Here is a 25,551-nt window from a genome sequence, read left to right as displayed (position 1 = left end):
AAGAAAGGAATATCTTGAGTAAGGAGATACCTTGGAGGTAACAATCAAAGACTGATTTACTTTGAAATAGCAAAGAAAAGGGGGTCTGAGGTCATCCTAGTACTGTGTGTACAGTTGGTTGATGTGCCTCACTAAAAAGAAATACAAATATAGAAAGAGGAATAAGTTTCTAGTAAAAGTTATGTCTAGAATTCCAAAGAATCTTCTAGACAGAATGCTCAAAAATGCAGGACAGACATCAGGTTAAAATGATGTCTTTTGTGTCCCCATCAGCCCTAAACATATCATCAAATGTATGTAAGGTAGCTTGCATCTAGCAATTGATGGCATAAACATTCCACATGAGGTAAAAATGCTACCACGTTCCTCTGAAATGAATACTTTGTAGACCCGGTGTCAGGGTTTCCTATGCTTGTGTTTGGGTTCTAAAATGGATCAATCTCTTCCCTGGCTGAGCTACACACACCATGGACTTCCGTCTCATGAAAAAAGAAGGTGCTACAACTAGCTGAAAGCCATGTGGCCAATGACAGGCAGGAAATCTTAATAGCTAGTGCTTTAGTTTGAGGAGTTTGATTGCTCGCTCCTTGAGCTGGGCAGCTCAACTTACTGTGAGCTTCATGAACAGAGATGGAAGGATGAATTCCTAGTGATTTATTAATCAAAAGAGATTTTCTTATAAAAGCTTAAACAACAGTACCAACCCCTTTCTCATGGATAGATAGATAGATGATAGATAGATAGATAGATAGATAGATAGATAGATAGATAGACAGACAGACAGAAGTTACAGCACTCCTATTTGTTGTTACTTCAGAGGTGATTTCTTGGTTTTAATATGGAAACAAACAAATAAACCTCAACAACTTCCTTTGTAATTTTCAGATGTTAGCTTGACTTGCATCAGGATCCCTTACAATAAAAAGATTTCCAAGAAACTTTATGGAACTTGAAATCAAAACCTGGGACTGTCTTAAAACACTTCACAGAGATTAAATTCTATACCTGCCCTGGTGACATGTTGTGGTCCCCAAGGTGTGCTAGGAAGTCTCACTTGATGAGCCTGCATCAATCCTAGATTTCTAATGTTCCTGTCAGTTTCCTTGCTGGGGGATGAAGGTAGGATAGGACCTTAAAAATACAGTTGAAGATTACTTCCAAAGCTTGAAAAGGGTAGCTTTCTAGGCCCTGCTTCTGAGGGAGGACTCATTTATTTAATTATTTACATTTGAGACAGGGTCTCACCATGTACCCCACTAGAGCCTTGAGCTCAAAGTGATTCTCTTGTCTACCACACCCAGTTAGTAAAGCACCACCTCCTTTTTAAAACAAGGACTTACTTTTCCACCCCATCTCTCCCGCCCTACCTCCCTGTCTGTGTTTAAACTAGTTTCCTTAATCAAGAGAGAGAAAAACTCAAGCCTTGGCTATATTGTTACCATGGGCATCAGGGTCAGCTGTGAATCTAACTGTTGGGGAGCCAGAGGAACAAACACTGGTCCTGGTTTGGCTGTTCAAGTCACTTGTCACATCTGAGTTTCAAGCTCCTATAAATAATATGCACTCGTATGTACTGAATATTTCCTGTTCCTAGAACTATGAGATGCACCATATGTCTGTCTGGTCTTATTTAGTTCTTAGAATTTTCACTATGAAATATGGTATGATCAACTCGTTTTTTGCAAGTGGAGAAACTGAGGCACATATAAAAGTAATTTGTCTACGTTCACAGGCAGGGATGATAGCTCAGATTCTAACTCTGATGGACAGACAGCCTATAAGTTCTACCTTTATCCATGACACCAAAAATGAAGGGGATGAGAAGCCATGAAGACCCTCTCAGCCCTACCAATAAGTGCATGGGTGGTGGAAGAGCGGATCTGTTTCTAGGCTGGGAATCCAGGCCACTGGGGATCACCCACTCCCTTCATTTTTTTTCTTTTTTTCTTTTTCTTTTTCTTTTCTTTCCTTATTTCTTTTTTTTTCTTTCCTGTTTTCACTGATAGGTCTACCTCAGCATTGCAGGACTTGGCTTAGTTTCCATGTCCCAGAAGTCCTGTGGGGCCATTATTGTCTAAGAATATGGGTTAAATAAAATCTCAGTGGCAGGGAGACCTTGAGGGAATGAAGCTTCGGGAAGGTTGGCCACAAAGGAAAAACTCGGCAGCAAGAAGCTGCAAGCTACCCCGGAATGCGGATAGGCCATAAATCAGAAGGAGCTGTGGAGGTTGGAGCCGGATCTCAGGACCAGAGCTGATGGGGGCCACTGACTCAATAAAAACAGCAGCTGCGATTCAGAATGAGAAAGCAGCTTAGGTGTTGAGAACGAGACCCACTGAGGCAGTTTGTGGATGCTGCTGGGAGATGAAGCTTGGGGGATGAGTCAGGGAAAGAAGACAGCAAGTAGGGAGGTGGGGGTGGAGGGGCGCCGGAACAAAGGAGTTCAGGGGATTAGAGCCAAATTACCCTCAGTCGTAGGCAAAGTCACTTAGAAGAAGCCCTGAAGTGGAGTGAGAGACAAACAAGAAAGCTGGCTTGCTACCCGATACTAAGAGAGGAGGAAGTGGGAGATGCACTGCTTCCTGTAGAAATTATGATTGAAGACAAAGCTGGGTGGGGACTCACGCCAGGGCTGCGGTGGCTGCAACACAGACAGACACTCGACGCCGCTCGGTGGGCAACTCCTACTACGGCGAGGCTGGGCTGTGCGGGGGCTGGGCTGGGCTGGGCTGGGCTGGGCGTGCCAAACTCACCACCCATCAGCTCCGCCAGAAGAAGCTGCTTTCTAACCAAGCCTCGGGAGCCAAGCAAGGTAAAGGACACGTTTTTGGTTTTGTTTTTGTTTTTCCACGTAGCTCCTTAGGAATAGAGATAAAATGACTGTGCCTGTGGGTTTTAGGGCGAATTTCTTCGGGATTCGAGGGACATTGTTTCAGGCTTTGGGAAAGTGGCTCAGGTGGGGCTTTTAGTTTTATTCATTTATTTATTTTCCCAAGAAGGATGGTCAGATTTATAACACCTTTTGTTTGGGGTGTGGGGAGCCACCCTCAGTGTTTGAGAAAACACGCTGAATGTAAGAAGTGGTTTGCTTAGCTAGCCCGGCAGCCAGGCAGGGTTGAGTTGCAGTCAGCTGGGCTGTGAAGCTGCAGTCTGGGCATCCGAGCGTGGCAGTCCCTTGCTTTGGGATGTAAGTAGTGAAAGACGTTAAGCACATTCATATATTTCTTTGCAACATTATGGCTGTGCTTTGGCTTTCGGGAGTTTGGATCCTTTTGTATATAGATTTTTTTTTTTCCCCAACAAAAGCTCAGATTTCGCGAGTGAGGGGCAGGCATTATTTACCACTAAGGAACCAGTGTCTTCCTCTGTTTGCTCTGTGCAGCTGCTTGCAGGGTAACCTCAGACAGAGCCAGCTAGGTCTTGCCCTAAAGTTGCATCCTCTTTCAAAGGACCATGGACCAACTAGAGATGGTAACTTGCTCCAAATCGGATACCGGTGTGTGAATATAGGATTCTATGCCTGTATGAATTTATTCATCTCTAGATCAAAGCGATTGTTAATTCCAGACAGAGATAATATCAAAGTGAGCTGGTTTATCTCCTTGTCGGTGTATGCTGTACACTGAAGTAATATAATCAAGACACAATTTTTATTCTGCATTTTCCCCAATGCTGATAACGAGTCTGGGACTGAAAACTCGTTCGTGTTTGTGAATGATACACGTAAAAGTGCAATAAAGAGGTCTAATGGGCTTGAACTGAGATTGCTAGTTTACTTTGGCAGAATATATAGGATAAACAGTTTAATAAACTGTGACATAATTTAAAAATATCTCCAACAGAAAGTGTGTGGCTAAGCAAAAGAGAGCATTGATTTAAAATAATTTTATATAATGAAAAGAGATAATTTTTCAAAACAAAGAAGGAAGCTCGGGTGGTAGAGTGAAAACAATAAAATGGCACTCATGAATTATTAAAATACACTTTTAAATAACCCAATATGCCCACGGAGAAAGTATGTACTTTTGGGGTAACACTATTGTCAGTTGAAGGAGCCATATGGTGGGGATTCTGCTTTGTTTTGTTATCTTTATGAAATTAATTTAGTTTCTCAGACTTTGTGGAGTAGCAGTGCATTTTCCGAGACAGGAAGCTTTCATGGACACTGAAGAAATAAATTTATATTTTCCTGAGTATGTGTAGGAGTTGCTGTAACCATGGGGCTCTTGGGAAGGATTCCTTGAATTTAATCAAAGCAAGTCGTGTCAGGTTCCACAGTCCCCACTGCATCCTAAAGTAAAATATGTAGCGCGGATCTTCTGGATGGGGCCGAGGCTAGACTTAGCCCGGTGTCTCTAAATGAAATAGGAAGCTGGGCCTCTGGGCTATTTGGAGGACATTCCCTCTCTCCTGATCATCGACAGCCTATGTTCCCCAGATGATGCCAACACCCGGCTTTGTTTGGGATGTCTAGAAAATGTGTTACACTTCACTCTCCCTCCCGCCCTACCCCCACCCCATGTCTCGCAGGAGACTGAGAAGATGAAACCTTGGCTAGTAGGCAGAGTACAGTCGAGGGGCCCCCTGATACCTTTCTGAGAACAACTAAGAGGCGCCTGTTTCTGCACAGCACCAAACACTCCTTTAATTGTGAAATCCCAGCTTGAGGCAAAACGTGAATGAAGAGCCGCAGATGGGTTAGGATGAAGACAGGGGTCTTTCTTAAGCAAGAAACAGATGGGCTTGCTTCTCCAATATACAATGAGACTATTCCCAGTCCTCTGGCTGCATAGGATACCAGCAGGCATTCTTTTGCTCAGGATGTTTGGTGGCTCTAGAAGCAATGGACAAACTCTGAAATTTTAATTATGTGCTTTTTTTTCTCCCCTCTTTCTGACATATGGTCGATGATTGAATGGAAACATGTCTTGTTGTTTATGGCCGGCCCTGGGCCTCGTGTGATGGGTATATAGTGATGAGCTTAATCGAATAACTTTTTTAGTCTGCTTCAGAAGGCAGGGCCGACTTTTAAATCTAAAAGCAGAAAACCTGTTCACAAGAGATCAGTGTGGGGCAAAGAAAGGACTGGCGTACAGCGCCAAGAACGCAGGTTTTGGAGGCAGAATGGTCTGCCTGGGTCCTGCCACTGCTTCTTATGACCTGACTCAGTACAATCATTTGTGAATTTAGTTAATTCCTTGTGAAAAAGAGATAACAGCACATAGTCAGGGCTTTATGTGATGCAGACTTTGCTTTTGTGTGTGGTTATAAAAAGAAGTTGAAGTGTCATTGTGTTCTTTAGTGGCATGAGGAAATGTTAGCTTGGTTTCTGCCACTGCCTGGGGGAACAAAGATTTCTTTATTGTAAAGAATATTCTTAACACAAAATGTCCCATTTTATTCACTTTTAAGCATGCAGTTCCATAGTGTTAAGTACAGTCACATTGTTGTGCTATTTTCTTACCATCCACTCCTGAATTCTTTTTTTATTCTTATTTTATTTATTTTTCAAGACAAGGTTTCTCTGTGTAGCTCTGGCTGTCCTGGAACTCACTCTGTAGACCAGGCTGGCCTCAAACTCACAGAGATCCACCTGCCTCTGCCTCCCAAGTGCTGGGATTAAAGGTGTGCACCACCATAGCCTGTCTTTTTAAAATTTTGTAAAACAGAAAATCAGTAATATTACTTAGTAACTCTCCTTTTTCCCTGTAGCCCAGGCTCTGTCAAACACCATCGCACTTTGTCTCTACGAATTTGATTGAGAACGTGATAGAGAAGGAATCATACAATGTTTCATAATGAGCTTAATTCATCTTCTATATTGTCTCCAAAGCACATGCCAGAATTTCCTACCTTTTTAAGTTGAATAACTTTCCATCTCTTATATCTATCACATGCTGTTTGTTTATTAATTCTTTGATGAATGCTTGGATCAGTTTTTGGCTATTACAAACAACACAGTTGTGAATATACGTTTGTAGAGTCCCTGGCTTCTGTGTTAGTTTTTGAGATACCATCATATTGTTCCTATAGTAGCTGAACAATTTGACATCTTTCCAACCAGAAGGGCACAGTGGTTCCAGGTCACCTACATCTTAACCAACACCGGAGGCTAATTCTTTTTGTTTATTTGTTTTTAATTGCCACCCTAGGGTGGAAAGTGGAATCTCTTTGTGATTGGGTTTGCATTTTCCTGGCTATGGCCATAGAACCTCAAGTAACTCCATCTGAACATACACACACTCTGCAGGAACAACACAGTCAGCAGCAGAGGGTGGTCAGTTATCTTGGCTTGATTGCTTGTTTCTTTGAGGCAGTTTTACTGCAGAGGTCTGAGTAAGGCAGGAGGAACCGTCCATCTCTGGGCAAGTAAGAGCAGAAGGGCTAGCGCTTAGTGGGAGGACTGAGAAGCCAGTCAGCGTCTTGACTGCTTCCTCCACTCTCGTTGGCCTAGTTGGGCCAGACATTCACTCTCATGGTCAGCTCCCCTGTGCCTAGGCTCTGAGGCGGGAGAGACGGCCTGAAAACTAGGTTGACTGCTTCACCTTGTGCTTTGCCACCCTGCCAGCAAGCACAGGGTGTTTTCTGAAAGCCCTCTCCCTCCTTTTTCTTCCTTCTTTCTTTCCTTCTTTTTTCTCTTTTTTTTTTGTATTTCACTTTCACGCTGTCCCATGCATTCATAGTGAAATCTGTACAGCCCCAGCCATTATTCACTCACTTTGTTCCTTATAATTGGCATAATCCTCCCTTTTTCTAACATATGTTCATATGTTAGAGGCTTCCTCAATTTTTTTTTTCTTTTTCAAGACAAGGTTTCTCTGTAGCTTTGGAGCCTGTCCTTGTCCTGAAACTCACTCTGTAGACCAGGCTGGCCTCGAATTCACAGAGATCTACCTGTCTCTGCCTCTCAAGTGCTGAGATTAAAGGTGTGTGCCACCACCACTTGGTGGCTTCCTCAATTCTTATTATTTCAAATTTTCTTTTTGTCTTCATTTATCTTAGGTCATTTAGACTGCAATAACAAATTACCACAGACCAGTCCTTTTAAAAACTCCAGAAATTCATTTCTCACAGTTTTTGATCCTGGAGATTGGAGATCATGGTGCCAGTGGATCAGGTGAGGACCTGTTCTTCTGAGGTGCTGTTTTCTTGTTTCCTCTATGTTCAGGAAGGCCCATCAATCCCATACATGACCAGATCATCTCTGCACTGGTCCCTCCTCCTCTGACTTCAATGCAGTGACACTAAGGGTTAGACTCTAACATATGAATGGAAATAGGCGTATACGTGTCTGGACCAGATCCCATTAATTCTGTGTTCTTTTCTTAGCCTTTTCTTCAAAGTGAGGGTATATCCCTCACTCTAGAATGTTTCCTCTTACTGCCTAACTGATGATGTTCTCACAATAATTTTCCTTCCTCCATATTGGGTTTCCTCTCTTTTAATAATTATTTTTACTATATTTACTCGTGTGTATGCACGTGTGGAGGTCTGAGGATGATCTGCGGGAGTCAGTTCTCTTTCTACCATGTGCATGCCAAGAACTGAATTCAAGTTGTTAGGCTTGGTGAGAAACACCTTTACTGCTGAGCCACCTCATCAGTTCCAGATTTCATTTCTTAATTGGTTGCTTCCCTATTATCTTCATTTAGTTTGTTTTCTTACACGCAGAACTTAATAAATACAATCTTCTGACCTTGACTTTATTCCTTTGTGATAGGGTCTCACAATGTAGCCCAGGCTGTCTTTAAACTCAGGATTCTCCTGTCTCAGTGTTCTGAGTACTGGGATTACAGGTGTGTGCCATCATGCCTAGCTTGACTTTTTTAACCACTTGACTCTCTTGTTTCCTCCATACCACTTGAAGGCTTCCAGCTCCACTCACTCTTGCATAGAATGCTAGGCTTTTCTGCCCATCCTCTTTCCCTCTCGCCAACTCACATCCTTTCCTCTGGTTATAATCACTGCTGTGTGGGGGTCACCCCAACTCAGTTCCCTCTGAGCTCTCACTGATTTCTTAGCTTACGTAGTAAACTCACTAGAGCATCCAACTTAACTCTCATGTCTGAGACAACACTCAAATCACCTTTTTACACCTCAAATCTGCTCCTTCCCGAGTGCCGTGGCTACTAATGGATAAAACTCTCCTCTTTCAATTCTTACTTCGAAAATCTCACTTTTCCTATTTTCTTCAGCAACCAACCTGAGCGAGCAGCAGTAAGCTGAATAGTTCTTGCAATTGGGATTGGAAGCAAACCTTGATACTCTCTATTCGTTTCTATGGTGATAACAGCCTCTTGGTTCAGGCCTTGTGGTTGCTCCAGGAGTGGTTTGTCCTTCCCCTTAAAGTCGATTAGCTTTCCTACTTCCCCTTCTGTATTTCACCTCACAGCCCTTGCTTCTACAAGGAGCTAGATTCTAACTAGGCTCAGTTCGGTGGTTATGTATTTCATGAAGCCTTCTTTGGTTTCTTCTCCTCCTTCCTAAATAAACAACAGTCTTTTTTTTCTCCCCTGATATTTGTTCTTACACCAGAGTATTTAGCTCCTTTTGGTGTGTGTATTAATCTTGTACACGCACTCCCCCTTTAACCACACAGCAAACACGTTGAGGATACAGCTACATTGAATTTTGTCTCTGTCTCCCTCACAGCAATGCAATTTGCTTATCATCCAGTTATTTACTGAACTTTCTTCAGCGACTCATGTTTTTGACGCAGAGTGAACTAGACATAGAACTTGCTCTCCGGGCTCTCACAGACCACTGGGGAAAACAGGCAGATGCAGGAGTAATTACGATTCAGTTAGTCTGTCCACAAGTCTCAAATGAATGTCTGCCCTGTGCCACCTGCCCTTTGAGATGCCAGGGAACAAAACAGGCCAGTTCTTTCTTTTCTTAGAACTTAAATTCTAGTTTTACGAGATACTCAATTAAACACATAAACCGGAGGCTCTTAGATCTGCCTGCACATTAGAAATCACAAGGGGGTCTTTTAGGAGACAAAAAAGCTATGCCCCACCTTCACCCCAGACTATGAACTCAGGGTTACCCAGGATTGGAAACCATGGGCAGAGACAATTTACAGGATAAGAAAGTATCTTCTACCATTGTGTGTTATGTTAGCTGAAAGGGGTCGTGGCGTCATATAGGTTGTATATGCAATGATGAGGACTTAGGTCTTTTTGTTGTTGTTGTTTTCTGATAATCTTAGAAGGCTTCTGAAGAGGTGACATTGGGGCTAAGACCTCGGTTGCTAAGGAGTCAGGCATGTGAAGCTGAAGGCCGTACCAGCTTCCAAGCAGAAAATACAAATACTTTTCTGCAGTAAGGATGAGGTGACACCCCAGAGGCGATACGCCCTTCTTCCCACAGAAGCAGGGTGATTTACAGACTTTCTTCTACTGGAAGTCACTTTTCAGTCAACCTAGACAGGTTCCAAGGCAGAATGCTTGACTATGCTGTTGAATATTTGGCCTGGGTTAGATTTTATTTAGATTAAATTGATTTGCACAGCCAGGAAGACGTCTCCATTTAATTATAGATTTTTCCTACACTGCAATCAACTCAACAGGGCTTGTTGTCTGAAGTAAACACTATCCTTTTTGTTTAAAATAACCTAAGATGCATGATACTCATCTCTTAGTTGAATAAAGAAGAGAAAGCAATGGTTTCTGTCTTTAATTGTGTTTGGGGGAAGCAGCAAAAACCCTTACAGAGGAATCATTCAAGTCACACGAAGTAAAGCACTCCCTCCTTTAGGGGGAGGAATAGCTCCACCCTCACAAACCAGTTGAGAACCAGCATTTGAGGAGCATTCAGTCTGTGCCCTAAACTTTAAATGTACTGTTTCCAGCTCATCTTTAAATTAACCACGTGAAATGAACATTTTTTTCTGCCAGAATATTTTGAGATGCTGGTGACGGAAAAAGCTGCTGCCTAAGTGGAAACAATGGGAAATTTATCTCAAGATTCAGAGTCTGTTATTTAGCAGCTGGGCAGTGTCCTCAATGAGCTGAACTCTTTTATTCTTCCTGCTCTGGTAGCCTCAGCATGCTGATGTGCTCTTGAGCCAGCTCTCCTAACTGTGTGGAGATGCCTGCTAAAGTCCAGATTAAGGGCAGCTCAGTGCCTCCAAGCACGGCTGAGGGGCTAAGTTCTTCTCATGAAGCTCATGCATTCATTTCTGTCAGTTTCTCACTCAGTATACCAGAGTCATAGAGTTCATCATGCCACAAACTTGTGACAGTCCTCTGTCCCAGGCTACCTACTGCAGGGATTATAGGTCTGATTATAGGTATACCTGTCACTCATGCACCTCCTTTTAAAGCTGAAAAGAAGCCTGTGGAGTCACCTGTACACTAGGGAGATATGGGCAGGAATTTCTTAAGTACGAGGCTAACCTGGGCTACATAGTGAAGTCAAAGCCATTAGAAGCTATAGGGTCAAATCCCATCTCTACAAAAAAAGGCTGGGGATGCATCTCAACCACAGAGCACTTGCCTGTATGCCCAAGACCTCAGTGTGCTCCATAGCACTGCAAAAGAAAGAAAAGGAAAGGAAAAAGGATGTCTCCAGCTGGATTCCCCTCCTGACTCACACATGACCAAGCAGAAGGAACCACTGTGATTGTCCAATTTGGGAATTTCCTTCCAGAGGCCTTGGAGCATCCCAACCTCTGTGAAAAACATGGTCACCAGAACCAGGAGAAAGGTCCACTATTATTAACAAAAACAAAGGGGTTAGTGGCTCCTAGATAGGCTGTCAATATATCTTGCTATTACTAGTTCCATTTTGCAAGTAAGGGCACTGAAGATGAAATAGCTCCTGGGCCCAAACCTTACAGCCTGACCTGAGTTGTTTTTCTGCATTTCATTTTGAGAGCAACACACACACACACAAACACACACACACACACATATATCTACACACACACACACACACACACACAAACACACACACACAAACACACACACACATATATCTACACACACACACACACAAACACACACACATATATCTACACACACACACACACACACACACACACACTCGAGCACTCACCACTTATGCACATGCCAAAACTTGATTTTGCTGGTGATGGTGATCTAGATAGAATGGAGAAAGAACTCCAAGCAGGTGGGGGTGGGTGGGCAGGGGAGAGGGCGGGAATAGAAAGCTGAGGTAAAACAGGTGATCTGAAGAGAATAGTCCTGATAGTTCTGAAAGAAATATGGCAAGTCCCATAAAGGCAATAGAAAAAGTACTTACTTTAGACATTAGCCCTGCATTTCTGCATATGTGTGTGTGTGTGTGTGTGTGTGTGTGTGTGTGTGTGTGTGTTGGTTCTCTGTGACTGAACATGTAAATCAATTTGGTCTAAATAAAAGCCAGCCTGGACTGAGTAATGAATAAGCTCAGAGGACAACGACTCATCTGTCCAACTTAAATGAGAAGACTTTTTCTCTCCCAAGGGGTATATTTTGTTGATTACAATGCCTGTAAGTGAGCCCTGAATGATCGCTGGCATTTCTGATTACAAGTTACTTAGACAATAGGTTTCTACTCTTTAGTTCTGTGGACAATGCATGGTTCCAGCAGTGCTCCATTTGCCTTCGTTCCTGCTTTCTGCTCAGGTGTGCCACAGCAACAGGGACAAGGAGAGATTTCAGTGTTGTGACGGCCTGTCGCTGAGATGTGTTTCTGTGTATTCTTATCCTAGCAGACAGGCGGGAGTGGGAGTGCTCTTTCTGCCGTGGATGATGGAGTGCCTCCTACTCTTATATTTGCATTTTTAAACAGGAAAGTACAGTTAATGTCTAATGTCAACAGAGCCCTGTTTAAGAAGGGTATTTGTCTTATCTGTGTCAAGCATATAAAAAAAAAACATTATATAGAAACAAAAACCTCACTGTCATTTTTAAGGGTTTCTGTGGAGTGATCTGATCTTTTTTTTTCTTTAAGACTTCATGAATGCTTTTATGGAACACTGATATCCATGTATATTATTAAATCACTTCACTAACAGTTTTATTGTTATTTTTATCCTTTAAGCAAAAAAGTTAATACTGAACAACTTTAAGATTTTTTTTTCAATAAAAAAATGTGAAAAAAAGTGAGAATTTCTAGGCCAAAATATATCTTTTGTTCTGTCTTGAAAAATCCAAAATACAGCTGTGTATAAAAACAAGAGTGTAAGGTTAATATTCAGCAGTTAGGTAGTTAATGGAGATCGGTGTGGAGTCAGCAGCACTTGGGGATGTTTCTTAGACATTCTATACCTCAGTTCCCTTATCTGACAGGTGTAAAGTGTTTATAGTCATATGCCTGAACTATAGTGATTGTTCTGGAAATGGAGATAGTCCTATAATTTATGTTGCTTTAAACCTCAAGGAGAGTGTCTTTTAGTTTGACCAGGGTCTAATTGGTAGGTAAATCTCTAGCAGAAGGATACATTCCCATCCAGTCAGTGTTCATCACTGGAGTTTGGAGTTGACTGAGAAAGCCCCTTTCCCTGCTGCAGAGAGCTGTCAATGCCCTGATTTAGTGGAGTGTTAGTCTCAGATTTGAACCATTTATCTAGGAACCCATGAGCTTATCCATAACCACTTCCAGAAGTCTATTCATAATAGACTTACACAGCCCAAACCTGCTTTTGTGAGGTGTAGCCAAGTGCCCAGCATTGGCCCAAGATAAGTAAGCAGTGTGGAGCATCATTTGTTGAAAGATGCTGTAAGAACAATATACAAGCCTATTCCCTGGCCATTACAGTGGTGTGAGGACAGCGAGGGCTTTGATTTGCAAAGATAAGAGTAAGCCCCATGCCCTGGCCAGTAATGACTGTGGAGTGAGGAGAACCAGGCTTTGCTATATAACAATGGCTGTTCTATAGTGCAGTCTTGCCATTCACACTGATAGTCACTTTAGTTTCTCCTTTAAACTGTGGGGGGTGGTTATTGACACGAGTACATGAACATGTACATAATTCGGAAGATGCTGATTTTAAATGCCCATTTTGTGGCATTGATGTGTATAAAATGTTACTGAGGGAGGAAGATAATTAAGTTTATATAAGTAATTTTCATTTTAATTTCTTTTTAAAATAAGGTTTATTTCCATTTCACACAGAGGAGGAAACCCGTACACTAAAACCACCAGGATCTCATCCTTTGAGGGAGTCAGTAGTCAAGCCAAAGCCAGACGTGTGGCATGCAGCAGGCCAGGAGACTTCTACCCACAAAGGTGCTTTGTGAGAGTTCAAAGAGAAGGGGACAGCCAGGCCAGGCCATGGCCTCTGTCTGGAGCAAGTCCCCTAAGCTGTGCGGCCATTTCCCAGCTACAAACAATGATGAATAGTCCATACATGCCCTTAAATGATGCTTATTACATAAATAGAAGTCTAGATTCTTTCATGTTTCAAATTTTAAAAATAAACTATTTAACTTAGGACATCTGTTTCAAAATACCTTGATATTAAGATTTTAAATTATTCTGGAACTGTTTGTGCTCTCCAATTTAGGTTATTTTGTTTGGTATTTCATATTAAATATTTTATTTCACCTGCTTATTTCACTGGAGTCTCTAAAAGTACTTCATGTAATAATTAAATTATTTAAATTAGGAAAAGAATAGTTATCTTCCATAGATAAATTCAAGTCAATTTTTTTTTTTTGTAAATCTGGGGTAAATAGAGGGAACTGATTCACTCTTTTCTTTCTATTCTTTTTTCTTCCTTCCTTCCTTCCTTCCTTCCTTCCTTCCTTCCTTTCTTTCTTTCTTTCTTTCTTTCTTTCTTTCTTCCTTCCTTTTTTTCATCTTCAAGAAGGGCCTGTTTGATTTTATGGATCCCTCCTCGTAGCAACAGATATGCTAATAAGAGCCAAAAGTGCAAGAAAACGTTAAATGGATTTTATAAACTAGTCAGAAACCTGTGTGTCTGGGGCTTCTGGGGGAAAAACTTATGAGTCATTTTCACAAACACACTCATAATCTCATAGTGCCTGTGGTTACCATGGTAATTAGGCCTGTAGAGCTGCCTTGCTTATGTTTCTGCAGAGGGAAGATGGGAGAAAAACTGAACTCTGAGCTTTGACTATCAGCTTTAGCCTGCCTACTGTGGGAGAGGATTTAGGGGTTTCCCTTGAACACAGTCATCCTGAAGGGAAGGGGAGAGACCCTGGACTTCCCCCTCCCCTTGCTATCGAAGACAAAGTAGCCATATTAGTGTTGGGGATTGCGATTCACAGGGGAGAAAAGGACCAATTGGTACTCTCTGGGGAAGAAAAGGACAAATGGTTTCTTCAGCTAATAGAAGTCTCTAAGGTCAACCTGGTAAAATGCTTTGAGTGTCTGTGCACAGGGCCCTAATGATCTACTCAAAGTCACTGAATGCCTCTGGCATATCATTATTGCAGATTATAATGATCATCCATGTTCTACCCAGTTAGAGGCTGTTTTATGTTTCTGACCCGATTCATACCTGGACCTGCTATATTTTCTTTATTTATGGACTGGATCTGAATCCTTTATATCGGGCAACCATCTTACAATGCAGGCCCATGTGTCTTCAAGGAGACCACCAAACTTATAGGAGTTCTGCTAAGTCAGTCATTGCTCCTAAGGAAACCAAAATCAAAGCACACACTTGCTTTATGGACATCCAAGAGGTTCTGGGGCCCAGTCAGTAGACTTCTGTAGAAGTCACTTGTTTTGATTCTACTGAATAACAAGCAGAGCCATGAGCCAAATATATGAAGACACACACAGAACTTCCCTGTTGTAGGGAGAGGGGGCCCTTTGTTCTGGCTGCCCGGCTAGCTTACACCCGAAATAACCACACAGAAATTGTATTAGTTAAAACATTGCCTGGCCCATTATCTCTAGCCTCTTATTGGCTAACTCTCATATCTTGATTTAACCCATTTCTATTTTCTGTTTATCACCACGAGGTCGTGGCCTACCGGGAAAGATTCAGCATGTCTGACCTGGAAGCTCCATAGTGGCTCTCTCTCTGCTTAAACCTTAATATTTTACTCATCATCAAAATAATTCATGTAAAGCATTAACAATTTGGTAATAATAGCATTATAAATTATGAATAATGAAAGTAAGAATAAGATCATTTATTAAGTTTGTTGTTAGTTGAACTAACTGCGCATGATTTACAGTGACTGAAGGAAGTCAGAAAGGATTCTTTTTAACAACCCAGAGATGAATGACCAAGGGCTGGCTTAGCTGTGCTCAAGATCATATGGGGGAACTAGCTCTTCCACCAGGTTGTTCCATGATTCCCTTGTTCTTGTGGTCTCTTGTTCTTGATGGCTTGTGACAAGGACCCAGAAGGAAGGGAGGAGGAGAAAGCATGGACCCACAGCTACACACACTACCTCTACAGTTTTCTCACTAAACTCTGTTTTTACATGGCACACACCTCCAGCCCTCTTAACATGTATGGGCATGTAGTCTTTCTCAAAATATTTTTGTTTTGTAGACTCACCACCTTGAGGTGATGTTAGATAATAATATGCCTGCAGGATAAGACAAAGTAATTAAATAATAAAGATATTGTAACAAGCATTAGGATACTATTTAAAGAATGCTTGATTATAATACCTCACGATGAAATGTCTAATAATGACTGTAGTAAATGATGAAGAGGCAGGCAGCATATGTGGTGTGGATACTTTGGGTACAAGGATGATTAGTGCCCTGGGCAGGACTGAGGGAATCAGAGTGGCATAGTTTAAAACTTATGGAATATTCATTCCTGGAATTTTCCATTTTCTATGTATTAACATTTTCAGACTGCAGGTAACTAAAACCCAAAAGAGCAAAATTTCAAATGGATGGGTGAAGTTACGTTAGGAGACTAGCTGACACCGCACTGGAGACAATGCTTTGCATTTGTGTCTCTCTTCACGTATCTACCAGGTGCATTCTCCTCATCATTTAAATTTCTGGGCTGGGATGAAGTGCTCTGGTAGAAAACTTGCCTAAAATGTGCAGTAACTGCCCTCCCCAACAAAAAAAAGTCTTGTACTCATTGTTGGCTCGACATGCAGAGTTCCCGTTGCCTAGGAAGTGGTACTATTGTTAATTGGGTTATTTCTAACCCCTTGGTAATAATTTTTGTCTACTGCTGTTGTTAGAATCAAGGAGCTGACTCACTAGAATTATGATTGTGATTATGTCTAAACCCCTTGATAAATAGACCAAGCTGCTTTCCAGAGACTTGTGCGAGAGTTTACACCATCAGCGTAATATATGAGCCTGCACCTCAGAGCACCCTTGCACAGGCTTATTTGCTAAGTCCCACTTAGCCATTATTATCCCCAGGGTTCAGTCTCTGAAAATAGGTTGTTTTTTGCCCTTGGCTTGTTTTCTTTTCCTTTGCTGTCATTAATCACAAGATAATGATTTTCTTTTTTAATAACTTTGGTTCGTTTAAAACCTGTGACTTCTAGCACTCTGAGAATACAGCCGATTGGGCCAAGACGTACATGCCGGTCTCACGCAATGTGAAATCTCTGGAGACACCAACACCTATTTAGTCCTAGGATCTGATAGGAATTTGCCTCCCACCCTCAGTCACATTCCTTTTGGTATAAGACTCCTTTTTGTTCTGAGTCAGAAATGAAGTAGGAATGGAAAGGTAGTTCCCGAAGCTTCGGGGTGGCTGTGTCTTCTGGTGGGAAGTATAGACACTAGGCATAGTTAAGTTGACTCAGTTGGAATTCACAGGGGCTATGTGAAGAGTGCAGATGCCTGTAGACCTCAAAACAACCTACGAAAGACTACATGCTGGAGAATTTTAAAACCACCAATTTGCTCTTTTAAAGGGTCAAGTACACACTGACTGAGAACTCTAGCTCTCCTAAGACCTAGGGCCAAAGGATGCAGTCTGCTTTGGTCTTGGTAGGAACCAATCAGCCTAACTCAAGAATAGAGTTTAGAATTACCCATCCCAGAGTACAGAGCTTCTGCCACCAAGAAATCTGCTTTAGTGGATTCCTCCCTGACTATTGTGTTTTCATGGTGGTTTTTGTTGTTGTTGGTGATGGTGGGATGATATGTGTGTGTGTTTGTGTGTTGTAGGATAGTGAATTTCACAAAACAAAGAATTCTTATTTCACATGCTACATACATTTCTTAAAAAGAGACAGTTTCCAAAGATGTAGTGTCTGGCGTGCAAACGCAGGACTCTCTGCCTTTACCGTTAGCCACAGAGCCCTCGCCCTGGCCACAGAAACAGCGATTTGCTCACTTAGCTGTTATAAATCTTTCTATTCCTCATTTTCTTCAAGTTTGCTTTCTTTGTTTTCTGTACACAGTCAGATCTGCCAGTGAACCTCCGGCCTTGAAAGTTGACGAGGTAAGAATTCTGAGATATTTTCTTCAAGACTCATCATAAACCTAACTGGAATTTTAGGAGGGACCATGAGAATGTCAGAAATCTTACAGACCAGGACATCTTTATAGAAAACAACCATGGTAGTCTTGGACAGTGTTGCTGTAGTCTTGATGTCTAAAGAAAGCATGGCTCCCTTTAGTGACAGTTAAAATCGGAGTTTTACCCAGATTTTCTCTTATCTTCTAAAAAAATGTCTAAGCTAGAGAACATTTGAAGTTGTTGCCTAAATAATGGGATCCATGTTGTATCAAAAGTGATTAAGGGTTTTCAGACATTAACATACCCTGTGTATGGCAGAGCCTCCGGGTGACTGGCTTGGGAAGGTAAGCCTTGACTTAATGGATTGGTTATAGACACTGCAAAATCTTTTGCCTGAGCAGTAACCAGAACAGCAAAAGGTCAGCTGAGTGCTGGTGGGCTTCTCTGAAAGACCCTTAATTAACTCTGGAGATGAGTTAAAGCCATTTGAAACTGCTTACAAACTTGAAAGACCCCGTTAGCCTGAGTCAGGTAAGACTGTAGTCTGCCTATCCCAAACTAGAAGTGGTGTTTCCATTTGACAGAGACTCAGAATTTTCGTTCTATTTTAAAGTTCAGCTTCATTATGAAAAATTATCAGTGTATATCAAAGCAAAGATAATTGTTATAAAAATTTCCCATGTTCTCATCATCCAGTATGAGCAGTTATAAATTCACAGCCAGCATTGTTCTTTATACTTTCATCTGCTTCTCTCCTTTTTCCATTGGGTTGAACTGTGTGGCCACTTGCATTTGGTGGTTGGACTTTGTATGTGTTTAACGGTTTTAGCAAAATTCTGATAAAAACAGGAAGCCTTGGTACCTGGCTTAATTGATTTCTGGAAGCTGTCCTTCATTTTTTCTTCATGTAGCAAACGTATGCTTAACATTTACCAAGCCCTAGACCTTTGGATAAGGGTAAGTTTTCTCTTTTTTTCAAACACACAGCAATGAGGTCCTCAAATTTGGACTTTTGAGATCATCAAGTGAAGCTATTCATTTGATGACAGAATGAAAAGATGACATTCATCTACAACTTTAACAGTCAAATGTAAGCATTTGACATATATCACAATTCTAGAAACCAGATGGGGGCGTTATTTCTTAACTGACTAGCACAATGGGATTGCAAAGACTGCACACAAAGCAAAACTCCTCCCAATTCTCTAATCAATCGTTCTGTTTTATTGTGAAGTTCCTTCAGCAATCTCCCTCCTTGTGAGAGCAGGCGTGGTTTCCAACTGAACAGTTTTGCCTCCAGCGTGCAGCCAGCACATTTGGCATTTGTTACTTATTTAATAAAAGTGTTGAATGAATGAACAAAAGAATTAAAGCCAGATGTAGGTGTACACAGATGAAAACCACATAGGCCACAGTATTATCAATTGCATGGGAGAGTAATGTGGCATTAGAGGCCCCATGGATGAAGTGTGAGCAAAGTGGGGCCTGGCCTGGTGGTTCTGTGGAGGAAAGCTTTGAGTCATGGTGAGATGCTCCCAGTCTGGAAGGGAGAGAGGACTCAATCCAGGCATAAACAGTCCCATGTCAGAATATACACAGATGCCAAAGGTCATGATGTCTTCTGAAAACCTTCAGAGATTTCAAGTGGTCAGAGTGCAACTGACTGAAGAGGCAGGTCAACTAAGTGTGGAGGGATTCTGTAATCTGGGTGGGCAGGCAGAAAAGAATATGCAATGAGACTTTTTTTCTTGGAAAAGATGATTCTACAGACAGCTGGGGAAATGGAAGGAAGGCCAGTGGGAAGACATGGGTCTAAGAGGGGGTTGGGTTTGGGAGAACTGGTGGAATTGATGATGGGAGTGAGAAATAAAGGGGAGAAAGCATATAGAATGCTTCAAAACGTCTCTTTGGGGAGTTGAGCTGGGGAGTGATTGCCAGGCTCCAGATGCAAGAAGAGAGACTAGAATTCAGCTTCCAGGAGTGGCTTCATCAACATGGGTGTGCCTGTAGACCCCTTCCTGCCAGGCAGAGCAGCCTTGTCCTGACGAAGTTGGGGTTGTCCGTTAGCACCCATAGAGAAACATGGAAACACAAGGCTACACAGAAGCCACCCAGATCAGTTGAATCAGAAGCCTTACGGGGAAAGCCTGGATAGCCGAAGTTTCTGAAAGCTCTGCAGATGGTTTTACAGTGCAGTCAGAGTTGAGGATTGCTGTGTGCGAGCTTATGTGAAGATAGCTTGGTGAGCATTGCACGTGTGTGTGTGTGTGTGCATGCATGTGTGCATGTGTGTGTGTGATGTGTGTGTGTGTGTGTGTGTGTGTGTGTGTGTAGATAAGAAACATGCAGAACTTCAGCTGCCCTATAATCAAGTTCTTTAAGTTTAAGTATCTCATACCTTTTGGTTAAGGGCTGAGCTATCCCAATATACCTTCAAATATTACTAATACTAAGAATGTTTTATGCATCTTCTGGCATTCTTTGTATGTTGTGTGGGTTTCATGTTAAAAAGTAAACTGAAAAATTTCAAGTAAATCCAAGCAGAGTTGCCCAATGGAGGTTGTTCAATGTGGTTGTTCACGGGAACAGTTCTTAATTGTGCTCTTGGTACTTGTAGCAATGGCATTCTGTAGTCATTGTGGTCTCTGGAATGCTCTAGGAACACACCGAGAACTACTGTGCCTTTGCACACAACTTTATTTATTTATTTATTTTGCATTATAGAACTTTATTTCAATGTAACTGTGTGCATAAGAAATACACTTATATTGGTTAATAGAGTACAATTATGTTTAACTTATCCTACACAATCTTGACCAGAAACTTGGAACATGATTTAAATTTTTTAAAGAAACACATTAATCTGATTTATTTCTGCATGTTACAAATGTATTAAAGATCTCCCATCAAATGCTGCTGGAGGCAGCAGAACCTTGAGAAATATACTTTTGTTTTGTCTCAGAAAAGTAACACATATTGTACTGGAAAGGTTTATAAGATTGATGCAAAACATTGTTGTATAATAGTAGTTTTAGGAGTTCACTGACTAATGGGGAGCCTATGGGGTACATACAGCTGTAAAAGCTATCTTACTTAGCCAGCCGTACACATAGACTGCACATCTTCGTATTCAGATCATTTCTGGACTAAGACTACAGGGCGGCTCCGTCGTTAAAGGCTAGGCTGCACACAACTTTAAAGGTGTTATTTGTCATTTGCTACTCTCTCCTAAAAGCATTTTTTTTCTTCAGACAAAATTATCTGTCTTGGTGGTCTCTTATCTAAATCGTCTCTGACTTAAACTAAAGAAAGAAACTAAACAAGGTAGACATATAAAAGGTGGTGTTATTTTGTACCCTCTCGGGGATTTTGAGTAGATTTGGTTTAGTACTAAGTTTGTTTTTTAAAGTCTAAACAGAGAAGCAAATTAAACACTAAGTAAGAAATTGTCAAATATTATGGTTTGAAACAAAATCCTGCTAAGGTACCAGACAAATGGTACTCCAGTGATGAAAGATGATTTATTTTCTGTTGCTGCTATAACAAGATATTATAAGTTTAACATCTTAAAAACATACATATGCATATTCCAGTGCCATGGGATAGGATCTGCAGGGATCTCACTTTGGCTAAAAGTCACATATTAAGAGGCTCAAGGCCCCTCATCTTTATTGCTTCCAATGCCATTTTTAAAGCCTGAGACACTGTGTATCTGTGAGACTTTGTATTGTAGGCACATTACCTTCAGATCAGCTATATCTAGATAAACAGGAATAATCTCACAAGATCCTTAATTTAATTGTGTCTACATACTCCCTTTATTCAGTTCAGGTTACACAGTCACAGGCTCTGGGAGACTGAGACATAGACTTATTTAGAGGCTGTTATTCTGCCTACCACAGACAGAGGAAAGAGGAATTGTTCAGACCAGCAGCGATGCTTCAGGTTGGGTCCATGTCACTTCATTATACCAGATTGAGGGGTTTCAGTGCTCCTGAGCAAATGAAATAAGTTCTTGGCTTAGCTCTATAGTTCCTATGCTGTGGGTTCAGGCACTGGAGACTTTTGCCTTTCTTAGGATATTTGGCAATGAAGCAAGCAGACAGGTTGAAGTCAAGGTTGAAGCCCAGTGCCTCCCCCCTTTTTGGCTGGACTGTGGAACTATGGGTGCGACCTCTGAAGAGATTGCTACTTTGGGTGTTTTTCCAGCTCTGAGTGCTTGTCTATAAGTCGTAGGTTCCAAGGACTTTAAATAGGGCCAAAAAGTGTGAGGGTTTTATCGTAGGCTACTATGTCTGCCTGCCACATCTGTATTATTCATTAGGCTCTGAAATATGAAGATTGGGGAGGGAGTGATCTAGTATTCAGCATCTCTATGTAGCATGACTGTTACTGACAGCTTCCATGCATATCTCAGCTTCCTCCACGTTAGGTAGGTTATCCCCGAAAGTAAGAGACTATTTCTTGTGAAAAAAAAATGGGTTGTTGGGTTATTTTTAAAAGGGCCATCTTGAAAGAAACATGAGAGCTTGAAGATTTTGGTGAGGTTTTAAGTTCTTCATATGTCTTTGTAGCAAGTCTCCCTTCTACCAACTGTAGATACTGTAGCACCATAAGCCTGAAGTTTAAATCTAGGGCTGTCAGTGGAGCATCAAAATGTCCTGATTTTCCCAATAGTAAGGGGACACCATCTTTCCTTTTTTTCCCCTCAAGACACAGGACTTCCAGAACTAAAACTTGGAGAATCCTAAGCATAACAGGATAGTGGGTCATCTTAAAGGGCTAAGAAAATAGCTCCAGTGGACTTTGATGTCATACTGATGGATTTTTAGAAAAAAAGGTTTTAGTTAACTAAATAATGAAAATGGCCTCCAGGGTTTGTATTGAAATGGTAGCAAATCTATCCTATTTGGAAAATCTGCATCTGTCACCCTCTGCATTCATGGGTTCTGCATCAACAGATTTAGCCAATCATAGATAGAAAAATATTTTTAAAAAATTACTTCCGGGGGTGAGAGATGTATCTCAGTAGGTAGACTGCTTGCCTAACAAACATGAAGCCCTGGGTTAGATCTTTAACACCATGTAAAGCAAACATAGTAGTAGTACACCCTTCAATAGAAGCACTTGGGAGGTAGAGACAAGATGATCAGAAGTTCAAGAGCATCATCAACTACATAGAAATTCAAGGTTAGCTGGAGATACATGGGATCCTGTTTCAAAAACAAACAAACAAACAAACACCCCTCAATTCTGTAGTGTGCGTCTACATGCTTTTTTCCTGGTAATCCCACAAATAATGCAGCCTAATAAAGTTTTCATAGCATTTACCATGTAATTTACAAGTAATCTAGAGACAATTCAAAGAGAAGATGCATATGAGGTTATATGTAAATATTATGCCATTTGACACAAGAATTTAACAGCTACAGATTTTGGTATCCAAATAGTCTCTCACAGGTACCCCGTGAGCCAGGATGGCTTGACACACGCAGAGTCAACACAGTAATGACAATTCTTAGGATTTAGAAGAACCAGTAACATTTGTGAAATCACAAGGTCAATTAAAAGTATTTTCCTGCCGAGTTAGTTCCCCAGTGACAGCTTCTTCCTGTGTGCTGCCTGCAATAATGGAAGCTTCAAGAACTGTTTTACCTAGTAGTCATAGGACCTCCCTATATCTTCTTCAGTATGTCAGCATGTATAGAGGTTATAATACCCAAGTCTGCCATGGAGTTCTCTTAGCTTTTATCCTGTGTTTTGTGTTACAAAACTGAACACTTACCTCCTAATAAACAGCGTAGAGTGTTTGGAAGAGTGGATGCTCTAAGGGACGGGATTGAGCAGACAATGATTTGGATATTGCTGCATCTGCTAATGACACCTGCTTAGCTGTCCAAAGCAAAGCCTAACAGAAAAGATGCTGAGAGTCCTAGGGCAGTGTCCCTTGCTCTTCTGTGGTTTTTATTTGGAGTTTTAATCTCTCTAAACCATTAGGACTAAACAAAGAGAATTATAATCGTACTGGAAACAGCAATATGTTGACTTCCTCAGGCAGGAGTTTGACTTTCAGGAGTCAGCAGGGTTTTGAGCTGTTGTTGATTTTTTAATTGATGTTTTTTAAATGCGACTCATTATTTCCTACCTTCCAAACTATGCTACTTGATAGATCCAAGGAATTTTCTTCTTTTCACTCTCCCAAAAGATCTGACATTATCAGTTATTGAGGTAGCTATATTTTTGAACAGGGGTCCTGGACAGGTTTGCAAATTTACTATTAATTTGTTTATTTATCTATTTCTTGTATAAAGGTGTGCAGGTGGGTGCATGGTATTTGTGTGTGTGTGTACACATGTGCCATGGCTTATACACACAATGTTGGTTTGAAGGTAAGAAGACAACTTGTAGAAATTGTTTGTCTCCTTCTGTCATGTAGGTTTGTAGGGATTGAACTCAGGGAGTAAAGTTTTGCTACAAGCCCCAAAATGTGCTGAGACAACTCCCTGGCACCAGACTTGTGAATTGCTTTGATTTTCTACTAAATCATATTTGGAACTTCTTCCTAAGTCTTCTGATCTCCACTAAATTAATTAATAAATTAATCTATTTATTTATGTTTTGAGTCAGTGTTTCACCGTGTAGCTTCCCAAATGCTGGGATTTTGGGTTTGCATGCCAGACATGGCAACCCTGGTGTCATTTTACCAAGACTACCTTGGGGCTAAGGACGTAATTTAGTGGTAGAGTACTTGTCGAGCTCTGGTGAAGGCCTGGTTTGAGTCTTAGCATTGGAACAACAAGACCCTACTGGTGTTTCCGTGAATTAACAAGTTCTATAAGAAACTATACAATTACTTAAGCCCAGATTCTTTTATTCTTTTGAAAAGTGAGATTAGAGGACACATGCAAGTAAGGGATCAAACTGCCTAGTGCCTGGGCAGTGGTAGTGGCACACACCTTTAATCCCAGCATCTGGGAGGCAGAGGCAGGCAGATCTCTAAGTTTGAGGCCAGTCTGGTCTACAGAGAGAGAGTTCCAGGACAGCCAGGTCTACACAGAGAAACCCTGTCTTAAAAAAGAAAAAAAAAACCCCCCCAAAAAACAGAAAAAAACCCAAAACCAAAACCAAAACAAAACTGAAAAAGAAGGAAGAAAAAGAAAAAAAAGACCCTGTCCTGGGAACAGGGTTTCCTATTGGGGAAATGTCCGGAAAGAAGGTAGAGGTGACATTTGCATTATTCCTAAATGCCATCCCACTGTTTGCTTTAATGAAAAGTGAATAATTTTACCTTAATTTAAAAAACTAAACTTCCAGAGAAGAAAATAAGCTGCTTCTTCTTATCTTCAAATTCTGGGAAAGATCTGTAGCCATTATAATGCACTCATGTTAAAGCCCTAGCCCTCAATTATTGTCTGTTCTTTTCCATTACTGAGAGAAAATATTAACCTCAGAGTCATGGTGGTATTGAGTGAGGAAGTTGTTGAATTGTTCATTGTCAAAATGCTTGGTTTTTTTTGTCACTAGGCTACCAACTGGTCTATCTTCGGCAAAGCTTATCACAATAAAACGTTTTTTAAAGTTTAGCAATTTAAAGAGACTTGGCTTCTTTCCACCTGTCGTGGGACAGAAGTCCTTTGAGAACCGTTGTAAGCTTTTACTATCCTGTAGTACAGACTGTAATTGGAAGTAATAGAATGGAAGAAGTTCAGATGTGTCAATTTTAATAAAATGTGTGCCAGGTAGCATATTTCATATATAGAAATATCTTTTATTAAACTATCTCCTTAGCCATTCCAAGGGCCAATAATAGATGGGGATTTCTTTCAAGAGAGCATGAGTAAATGTGGGATTAATTATGAAGTCTTGTGTCTTTAAATATCTGCAAGATTCATAGATAACCATTTTAACCTTTCTACAGAGATGTAACTAGGCAACCAATATAGTATTTGGTCTCTGCACAGCACCCAAAGTGTATAACTATTACATCATTTTTTTTAGAAATACTATTTAAATCTCTTCTTTAGCTTTAGCATATGCTGCCATGTAACCTTTATTTTCTTTGAAAATATCACACATATCACATATCCCCAACCTGGATCATGGTGTGGTTCCTAGAAGCCCAGCATTAAGGCAGAATGTACACAGGAGCAATGATGTGGTTTGAC

At 41.1% G+C, this 25,551-nt stretch overlaps 1 protein-coding gene across 3 annotated transcripts in view; it reads left to right on the top strand.

Annotated features, from left to right (window-relative positions):
* Positions 1-2,532: 2,532 nt before the first annotated feature.
* Gng2 (G protein subunit gamma 2) overlaps positions 2,533-25,551 on the top strand; it is a 112,693-nt gene continuing 89,674 nt past the window's right edge. Inside the window, exons 1-3 of one of the 3 annotated variants that reach the window (XM_048426481.3) lie at positions 2,533-2,812; positions 17,328-17,368; positions 18,298-18,343. The gene's annotated coding sequence lies outside the window, so the exon portion shown is untranslated. The remainder of the gene's footprint in view (positions 2,813-17,327; positions 17,369-18,297; positions 18,344-25,551) is intronic. The other 2 variants (XM_048426479.3, XM_048426480.3) reach the window with 2 other exon arrangements.

This window comes from Myodes glareolus, chromosome 12 (genome assembly GCF_982192425.1).
Source record: "Myodes glareolus chromosome 12, mMyoGla1.1, whole genome shotgun sequence".
NCBI lineage: Eukaryota > Metazoa > Chordata > Mammalia > Rodentia > Cricetidae > Myodes > Myodes glareolus.
The sequence above is the reverse complement of the archived record's forward strand: the minus strand, read 5'-3'. Positions and strand labels throughout refer to the sequence as shown.